Source organism: Nelumbo nucifera, chromosome 5, assembly GCF_055504915.1.
Source record: "Nelumbo nucifera cultivar China Antique chromosome 5, China Antique-T2T, whole genome shotgun sequence".
Classification (NCBI taxonomy): Eukaryota; Viridiplantae; Streptophyta; class Magnoliopsida; order Proteales; family Nelumbonaceae; genus Nelumbo; species Nelumbo nucifera.
The window spans coordinates 27648777-27658244 of record NC_142653.1 but is presented as its reverse complement, the minus strand read 5'-3'; the positions used below and the strand labels follow the sequence as shown (position 1 = coordinate 27658244).

Genomic DNA, 9468 nt, shown 5'->3' with positions numbered 1-9468 from the left:
CTAACCGTGGGAACTCTGTTGCAGCCTCCACCTCTACATCCTTTCTTCTTCTTCAATCGCCCTTTTCACTTGCCTCCACCTCCTCCTCCGTCGGCTACATGCGCCAGTTTCGGCCATGGTATTGCTGTTGCAAGGAAGAGTAGCAGCGAGACAAGAAAGCAGGATAGAGGTTGATGAGGGCGGATTTGGCCATCCAATGATATTGTGACACATGCCACCTCGGAACAAATAGGTGACACCCGGAACCACTTTGGCAACAACTTGCCTTAGCCAAGTTGATGGTGTCCCACCTGGCGACCCAGGGGCGGCCTAGTACAGGTGCGACCTGGCCTTGGCGCGAGCTAGCAGCCTAGCACAGGCACAACCTGGCGGCCTGGCACAGACACCGACCGGGCGGCCTGGCACAGGCACAACCTGGTAGCCTGGCACAGGCGCCGACCTGGCGACCTGGCACATGCGCCGACTTGGCGACTTGCAAGACGTGCTCGCTGACGAATTCGACATGCATATCCAAACACTCCCACAATCCTTGGAAGTTGGCCCACGTGCCGAACGATCCGGAGGGTGGTCAACGTGCATGACGGTTACCTCCAGGAATTTCAAACCACTTAGACGACCTTGTAGAAATCTCGGATATGGTGCGTGAAGCCCACGCCAAACAATGCCTATATAAAGGCACCAACCCCAGAAGCATTGAAGGAAGCAAGCAAATAAGCAAATTCTAGCTCTCATACTTTGTGATTTTTAGCTCGTAGTCTATTATGAGAGTACTGACTTAAGCATCAGAGCGACATCGCTGGGTTAGCCACCTGAGGTCCTCTGACATTTAATTCCTTGCAGGTCTCTAAAGAGAAACGAAGCTCATCAATCTAGCTCGGCACTTCACAGGCAGCTCCACTTCGGCCTCTGAGTCATTGGCCACTTGGAAGTAAACCAAATGACGAGGTACTTAGCCAAAAGATTGATATAAGACCAAAAATTGATTCATCAGAGGTGATGTTGAAGTTGCCATGACTTAGCTTGAATGGTCTATGTTTGTGGCCGAAGGCTGCTCAATCTGTGCCTTTAAATAAGTAAAAGGGATTATAGCTTGAATGATCTGGAAGAGGAAGAAGATGAACAGTGTTTTTGCCCTTATTTGAAATTATTTTTAAAAAGGTAAATCTCTTAAACTACCCCGACTGTTTAATGTAATGACATGCGGTACTCCTACTGTTTAGCTATTGCCTTGCGGTACCCTTAAGTTTTCTAACAATTGTCATTGCCGTTAAGTGCTAATAGAAGGAAACGAAATGTCAAATTTTCCCTCTTCTTCCTCTTCAATGGAGCAGGTCTGTTTCATTTCCATCAAGACCGGTGCCGGTACCAGCAGCGGCAGTGGCAACTGCAACGACAATGGTGTTCATAGAAATTACAGAGAGAGAGAGATGGGGTTTGAACTGTTGCTTCTAACAACGGTACTTTTGTGCTTTGCAACTAATTACAATGCAGTCTCAGCCGCCAGCAACACCTCTACATGCCCCATGGACATGGGCTATGTGGAAAGAGTCCCATGGGACTCCTCATCGTGCTCGAGCTTCCCAAGGAACAACACCAACTGCTGCCAGACTCTGCTCAGCCTCTTCGGCATCGCTCTGGCTGTACGCCTCAAGGAGACCTCCCTCTTCCAGCTCCCCGACATCCCCACTTCCTCTTCCTGCATATCTGACTTCCAGTCCAAGCTGGATTCTCTGTCTCTCCCTTCTGATCTCGCCTCAGTCTGCTTCAGCCCGAGCCAATTCGTTGCAAGCCACCAACTCTGTGCCGGTATTAATACTAAACAAGACTGGCTCAACAAGCTTGGGCCCTCCACTGCACTCAACACGGCGTGCCAATCTGATCTCAGCATCGGCATCGCCTGCGATGCCTGCATCGCTGCTGAGTTCAAGGTTCAGGCCAGACTAATTTCCATCGATGGCAATAAAACCCATTCCGTTGATTGCTTCTATTCCACACTTCTCTATGTTGCTGCCTTTGTTCATGAGTATGGACCCGAGAGCACACGAGCTGCCTGTATATTTGGGCTGCCACTGGCCATATCTACAGATAGCAAGAAGCACTTGGCTCTTGTTTTCGCCTTGACTGGTGTTGGAACTGCTACTTTCCTTATGTCTTGCTTTCTGGGTTTGTATCTCTGGTTCAAGCGGTGGAGGAGGAATGTGGCTAATTTGGAGGAGACCAGCCCCAAGCACCGGTTGCGACCCAACACTGTGTCAATCTGGTTCAAGATCGGGGAGCTTGAGAAGGCTACAGATAATTTCTCACAGAAGAATTTGATTGGACATGGTGGGTTCGGTGTTGTTTACAAGGGGACCTTATCAGATGAAACTCCTGTTGCTGTGAAGAAGATCATAGAATCGAACTTTCAAGGGGATGCTGAGTTCTGCAATGAAGTTGAGATCATTAGCAATTTGAAGCACCAGAATCTGGTCCCCCTCAGAGGCTGTTGTGTGGCTAATGAGACTGATGAAGAGAGAGGAAAACAGAGGTATCTTGTGTATGAGTTCATGCTCAATTGGAACCTTGATGATCATCTCTTCTACCCATTCAATGATCATAGCAATAGTAGCCGGCAATCTCTCAGTTGGCCTCAGAGAAAGAGCATAATCTTGGATTGTGGCCAAGGGGCTTGCCTACCTGCACTATGGCGTGAAGCTTGCAATATATCACAGAGACATCAAGGCCACCAACATACTGTTGGATGCAGATATGAGAGCAAGGGTGGCAGACTTTGGGCTGGCCAAGCAGAGCAGAGAAGGGGAGTCTCATCTCACCACCAGAGTTGCTGGAACACATGGCTATCTGGCTCCTGAGTATGCTCTCTATGGGCAACGAGAAGCTCTTCAACTTCGACGCATTATCAATCCTGGCAGAACCCTTCTACATCTTCACCCTCACCATCTTAAGCCTCCTTCTTCCTCTCTCATTCCTCCTACTAGTCAGGCTCTCCACTGAACAACATATCCCCAGCTTCACCTCTTCTCCCACCTCTACCCTCTCCTCTCTCTTCCTGTATGCCATCAATCCTCTTCCTGTTCAACTTCTTGTTTTTGTTGTTTTCGTATCTGCCCTTCTGCATGGCTCACTGGCCGATTCCCCTCACTGAGTGAGTCAGTCAGCATACCCCGTTTATATGTTGCATGGGTTCTGCTTTGCTCTCTGTAGGTCTGTGTTGGATTAGGCATCGAAGAGACAATCGATGGAAACCAACAGCAACAACCCTGTCATGGGAGACAAGGTTCTTACTGCAACTCCACCGTCCACTAGCTTCAATTTGATATTTTTATAAATTTTTTTGTCACTAGAAAATCCAAAAGATCTCTACGGCAAGTGCTGGCGGTGCAGCTAGCGGTCGCTCAAAACCATTGAATTTAGTGGAGTTCAGACCCTTTTGGACTCGAGGGAAGTTCAGCTCAAATGAGCTTCTAGCTGAGCTCAACAATGGCGGAAAAGAACATTTCTACCTCCATTTCCATGGCTCCTTTGTTCTTGCTCTTCTTTTGCTTCTCTACATTGTCTTCACCTCAGAGTGAAACTTTTGGGTTTGAACGGTTAGGGTTTTAATGAACCAGCATCTCTTTCCCTTTTCTCTGTTTTATTTTGAAAATTTGAAGAAGTCACCGGCGAAAGTGGTCGGATATAGACAACGACAGTGGTGGTGATGGCGGCGGAGAAACAGAGAGCGGAATGGTTGTAGAGCGATTCACTGTAGCTACCATCGGGGAGAGGGATGGTGAAGAAGAAAGGAGAGGGACGAAGGGCAAAGTTGGGTTTTGAAAAAAAAATTATACATCATGTGGTGTCACGTGCATACGAATTTCGATAGAACATTAATGGATATTAATTGCAAGGGTAGATCTAGTCAATTGTCAAAAAACTTAAGGATACCGCAAGACAATAGCTAAACAATAGGGGTACCGCATGTCATTACGCTAAACAGTAGGGATAGTTTAAAAGATTTGCCCTTTTTAAAAAGTTAACATATTTTTTAAATTCTATAAAAAATATTACTTTTATTAATATTAGGGCCCAACCTTTGCCCTTCACAGCTATAATCCCTTTTAGTTTTTACCTTTATAATTAATTGAATTGTAACATTTATACCGTAGGAATGACATGATACCGTATTGACTATCAATTTTATATATGTTTGATTCTATTTACATTTATTGAATAAACTTTTATTGATGGTGTCACATATAGGATCAGCAAATACCTTATTAACTTCATTTGTGTGTAGCAAAATTAGATTTTTATGCATCTCTCCCGTTTATGTGATTTGATTTTGTATTATAAACGTTCTCATTAATTATTTTTTTGAATTTTACAATCATACAAGTGCAAAACGTTTACGGAATAAATGTAAACGGAACCAAAAACCAACGGTTAGGCTCAAAAATCAAAAATATCTGATCTCTATTCAATCCTTTCCACTCACTCTATCCACAAACTCCGTCTCCCCTTTCGATACCACTAGATTTTGTTGATTTATTTTTATGTGCAGGGGGAGAGAGAGAGAACGAAACATCATCTGACGAGTGGCGAGAAAAGCAAACGAATGTTGTTCTCTCCGTACCCTATTACTCCTTTCGTCTCTCTTCTTCTTCCTCTGCACTTTTTATCTCTCAGCGTACTTACTCTCTTAAACTGATAATCCGATTCCGATCCAAACAAATAATAAGAGAGGGAATGGCAATTCCTCAACTCGTACCTTCCCCATCTTCAACTCTCACTTATAGACTTTCTTTAAGCCCTAATTCTTCCTTAAACCCTACATACAGACGCCTTGCCAAACCATCGCAATCACGAACAAATAATCTAGCTCCCTCTCATCGCCGGAAACCTAATCTTCTCCTCTGCTCCACCTCCTCTTTCTCCGAAAAACACTACACCGGCTCACCCAAATCCGACGACCTAGTTGAACTCCCCCTCTTCCCTCTCCCTCTCGTTCTCTTCCCCGGTGCCATCCTTCCCTTGCAAATATTCGAATTCAGATACCGCATGATGATGCACACTCTCCTCCAGACCGATCTCCGCTTCGGCGTCATCTACTCCGACTCAGCCACCGGAACGGCCGAAGTCGGCTGCGTGGGCGAGGTCATCAAGCACGAACGCCTCGTTGACGACCGATTCTTCCTCATCTGCAAAGGCCAGGAGCGATTCCGCGTCGTCAATCTTGTCCGGACCAAGCCCTATTTGGTTGCCCTGGTTACGTGGTTGGAGGATCGGCCTTCCGGCGACGGCGATGGCAACTTGGAGGGGTTGGCAAATGAAGTGGAGACTTGCATGAAGGACGTGATCCGCTTGTCTAACCGATTGAATGGAAAGCCCGAGAAGGAAACCCAGGATTTGAGGAGGAATCTGTTTCCCACTCCTTTTTCATTCTTCGTCGGAAGTACATTCGAAGGGGCGCCCAGGGAACAGCAAGCCTTGTTGGAATTGGAGGATACGGCGACCAGATTGAAGAGGGAGAGGGAAACCTTGAGGAATACGCTTAATTATTTAACTGCTGCATCGGCAGTTAAAGATGTCTTCCCGTCTTCTTGAATTAAGGCAGAAGGGACTGAGAGAAAGAAGTTTGGGATTTCAAAAGCAGATCGAGAGATGAAGCGTCAGTAGCGGCGGCCAAAAAAACAGAGAAAAAGAAAGAGAATTAACTGTTACTGGTGCATAGATTTCTGGCATAGTGAATCTATAAGAATGTAAATTTTGATCTGTAGCTTGATTTGCTTTCATTGGCTCATCGCCGTTTATCATGTATAATAGCCAATTTTCATCTGGATACTTGTCTGCTATTTTCAAGTCTGGTAAATAAACGGAGTACCTTCGAGCGATTATAATGTTGTTTTTTATTTTTATCGAATCGAATTCTAGGCAACATCTTCTGGTCTATCATTTTTATACATTTATACGATTGAATCCTTGCTTGCTCTCAGTTGCAATGCAGGGCATAAAATAAAATAAAGATTTGTTTTGTGCGACTCTTTTGATGATTTTTGAGTAAGACTAACTGCAAATCATCAAATCAAATATAGGGTTGAGACCAGCATCTGTAGTTACTCAATTCATTGATATATCAAACTACTTTTCTAGGTTCTGTTCTATCACTCGGCGCTCTCTGATGGTGGAGGAGCTTCATGCATTCACAAATGCTTGCTTGACTGTGTGGAGGAGCTTCATGCTTGACATCTTGTGGTGGTTAAAATTTGAAGATTGCTTGGCGATTAGATATTTTCATCTTGTTAATGAGAATAAAATGCAATTAAAAAACAAAAGAAAAGAAAGAAAGACAGACAGAACAAACCTTTTCTAGATGCTTATATGAATTGATCCTTATAAACTAGTTTTTCTTCTTTTCTTTTTCTGGAAAAATTTCATTTCTGGATCTACTATCCTTGTAGTTGGCCCAAGAAGAGATCGCTTCCCTATTAATACAGTGGGATTAATATTAATACCTGGGAGACCATGAATCCATGATCCTACACACTATGCCTTCAATGTGATCAGGCTGTTCTTGGGTTCTTTTTAATGTTTCTTTTATTTATTCATTCCTATTAAAGAGCTTATCCCTATGCTAAAGAAAGTAAGTAAGAAACGACTAGCCACTTAGCTCAGGGAGTAAAAAGGAATTTTTGTATAAAGTGTTTCTTTGCCGATTGCGAAAGGAAGATTTATGGGCATTAACAGCCTTAGACATGTATACAGAGAATTGTGCCACTTTCTGCCTGCCATAATAAGGAGTGGTTGCAAATACGTGCATGCAAATTTAGTTGGATTTGGATTTTGAGCTTTTGACATTAGTTTGTGGTGAGGCTAGGGTTCATAATTTAGGGTTGGTCTTGGGTTGGCCACTTGGCCCTTGAACTAACTCAATAATTTTTGCTTTTTAAGACGAAGAGAGTAGGATTCTCACAGACAAATAAAATTCATGATTTTTTATATTTTTAATAATTTAATTTAAAAAATAAATAACCCCATGTTTGAAAAGCAAATGAAGAGATTCCTGTGAGCGATGTGGAATAACCCTCACCTCCCTTCCCCTCTTCCCTCTGATATAGATTCACATTTTGTGGAGGGAACCCCTCGGACAATACAAGGCTTGATACATGCCAAGTTGTGGGACGTAACAGCGACCTTATTCCAGTTTTGTGGTTCAAAAGGTTGCTACTCTCTCACAGGTTACATGATCGATTTCTTTCAATGCTTAGCCAATGCTAGCGGCACAGAAGATTTTAAGGTTAAGAAAAAAAGGGAAAATTCCCAGTAAGTATTCTGTATTTTAGGCTGAATATCAATTTAGTATCCGAACTTTAAAATATGATAATATAGTATTGGAACTTTCATTTTGCAACAAGCCGACAATCTAATGGCGTTAATTCACCCTTAAGTGTCATGAAAAAAGACATAAACGTCCCTTAGGCTTCATCTAATTTTCTTTTATCAAATGAATCCCAAAACTTTTGCTTTTGAAACGAACAATCAACGTACGCAACGATATCAAAATCGACGGCTGGCTATAAGACTGTCTTTCACAGTACGCAACTCCCCCTCAAAGCAATGGACATCTAGAAGCGCTTCTGTCCCTCTCGAGAATGATCGCCTACACGCACAAACCACGATCGTCAAACACCCCGACCAGCAAGTCTCTCCTGCACCATCTGGAATGGATCAAACCGCTGCACATCAGGTACTGAACAGCTATTTGGTACCTGCTGAAGTCAGGTACTGCACTCCCTAGATCAACCACTATCTGACGATGAACTGTTCACCGCCACTGTTCATCGTCTCCTTCGTTGAACAGCGGCGGCACTCCTCTTCTCTTCTATGGGATCCCGAAACCACCAGCCACCCCAACGAGATGGTGCGGATGGATCAAACCGCTTCTGAAATGAAAGATACCACTACTTCGCCTCTTTGTTGGACCGCCGGCGTGAACACTGTGGTCTCTGACCAGGATCAGCAGCGGTTTTAGTTCATGCCTAGAAAATCATGGAAAAGGAAAACTGGTTTTTCTTCCTTGCTGTTATTGTCGTTGTTGTTCTTGCTGCAATTACTGTTATTATGAGACATCATCAGTACAACCATTTCATCGGGAAACCATTCTGGAACTCGTACCGAAGTCCCCCCACTCCCCCGAAATAATAATTTAAATAACCATCCTCACAAAACAAATTAAAAAGAAAGGAGAAAAGGGAGCTCGAATTTTCAGAAAAGATAAAGTAGAGAGAGAGATATGTGAAGAGAGGAAGAGGAGCATTAAAAAGCAAAAGTTGGGTTTATTCACTCTCTGTGTTTCATTTCATGGGTTTCGTGTTCTGTTTTGTTCTGTTCTGCTCTGCCTCTGTGCTCGTGTTTTATGGCATTTTTGTGTTGTCGCAGAGAGAATACGAGATGGTGCAGGATTTGATCCGACAGATCCGATGGGATCCGACGCATGGAAGACCACTACTTCCAGCATTAAAAAGCAAAAGTTCTGTTCTGCTCTGCCTTTGTGCTCGCCTACACGGGATCTGACGCATCCAGCAGAGAGAAGCAGCCACCGGCGAGTCCTTTGGATTCTGTTTAGACGATGAATAGTGTTTTTTATTTCAAAGGATAATTTTGATATTTTTAAAAATTTTAAATCGCATATGAGGTCATATGATATACATAATTGACGTAGGTACTACATTCTTGCAAAATAAAATTTCGAGTACTAGATTGTCACATTTTAAAGTTTGAATACTAAATTGACACTCAATGTAAAAATATAAAATAACAAGGAGAATTTATAAAAAAAAATCCCACCCCCATCATTTGCTGATATATCTAAAAAGCCCCTTTTTTTCGGTAAATTTTTTGTTTTGGAAATAGAAACCAAAATAATAAAATACAGAAAAGTATGAACAGGCCTAATGTTGGTTTTTAATTCCCACTACAAAGTTATAAACATTCAGAACACTGCCCATATTTGTGTCGTTCCAATTCGAATCGTCTTTTCACCAAGAGGGAAAAACTCCTAATGGTCTTCGATGCATCAAACAAAATGCAAAGGCTTAAAAATTTTGCAAAATATTTTTGTTTCAGGGACACATTATGCCCACCAGCACCAAGTCGTCGATCCTCTTTGTATTCAATCTCTTTTTAGTTACTGTCATTAAGGGGGTGTTCTTTTTTCAAATTTTGATAGGGGGAAAGTTGGTCAATGGGATTTTGGTTTCCTTTGATCAAGAATCCCATGTTCTTTTTTTAGATTTATGTGGGGACCAAACCATCAAATAAGTGGTGCCGCTTCTCATGAGGGTTTGGGTTTGTTCTCGGGATTATTCATAAAACCAGGAAAGAAGCACATGGCCATAACAATGTTGAGCAAAACTTGAAACTCTTGTAGAGACTGGAGATTTTGTGTGTATAGGTGTCTCCGGTCTGTCTTGAGAGTAATTGGTTTAA

At 43.0% G+C, this 9468-nt stretch overlaps 1 long non-coding RNA gene and 1 pseudogene across 1 annotated transcript; both read left to right on the top strand.

The window, feature by feature from the left end:
* The first annotated feature begins 250 nt into the window (after positions 1-250).
* LOC104607620 (putative receptor-like protein kinase At1g11050 pseudogene) lies at positions 251-3948 on the top strand (annotated as a pseudogene).
* Positions 3949-7054: 3106 nt separating this feature from the next.
* LOC148791340 (uncharacterized) lies at positions 7055-8683 on the top strand. Its single transcript, XR_016076623.1, has 2 exons — positions 7055-7726; positions 8419-8683. It is a non-coding gene; the product is annotated as an uncharacterized LOC148791340 (long non-coding RNA).
* Positions 8684-9468: the final 785 nt, after the last annotated feature.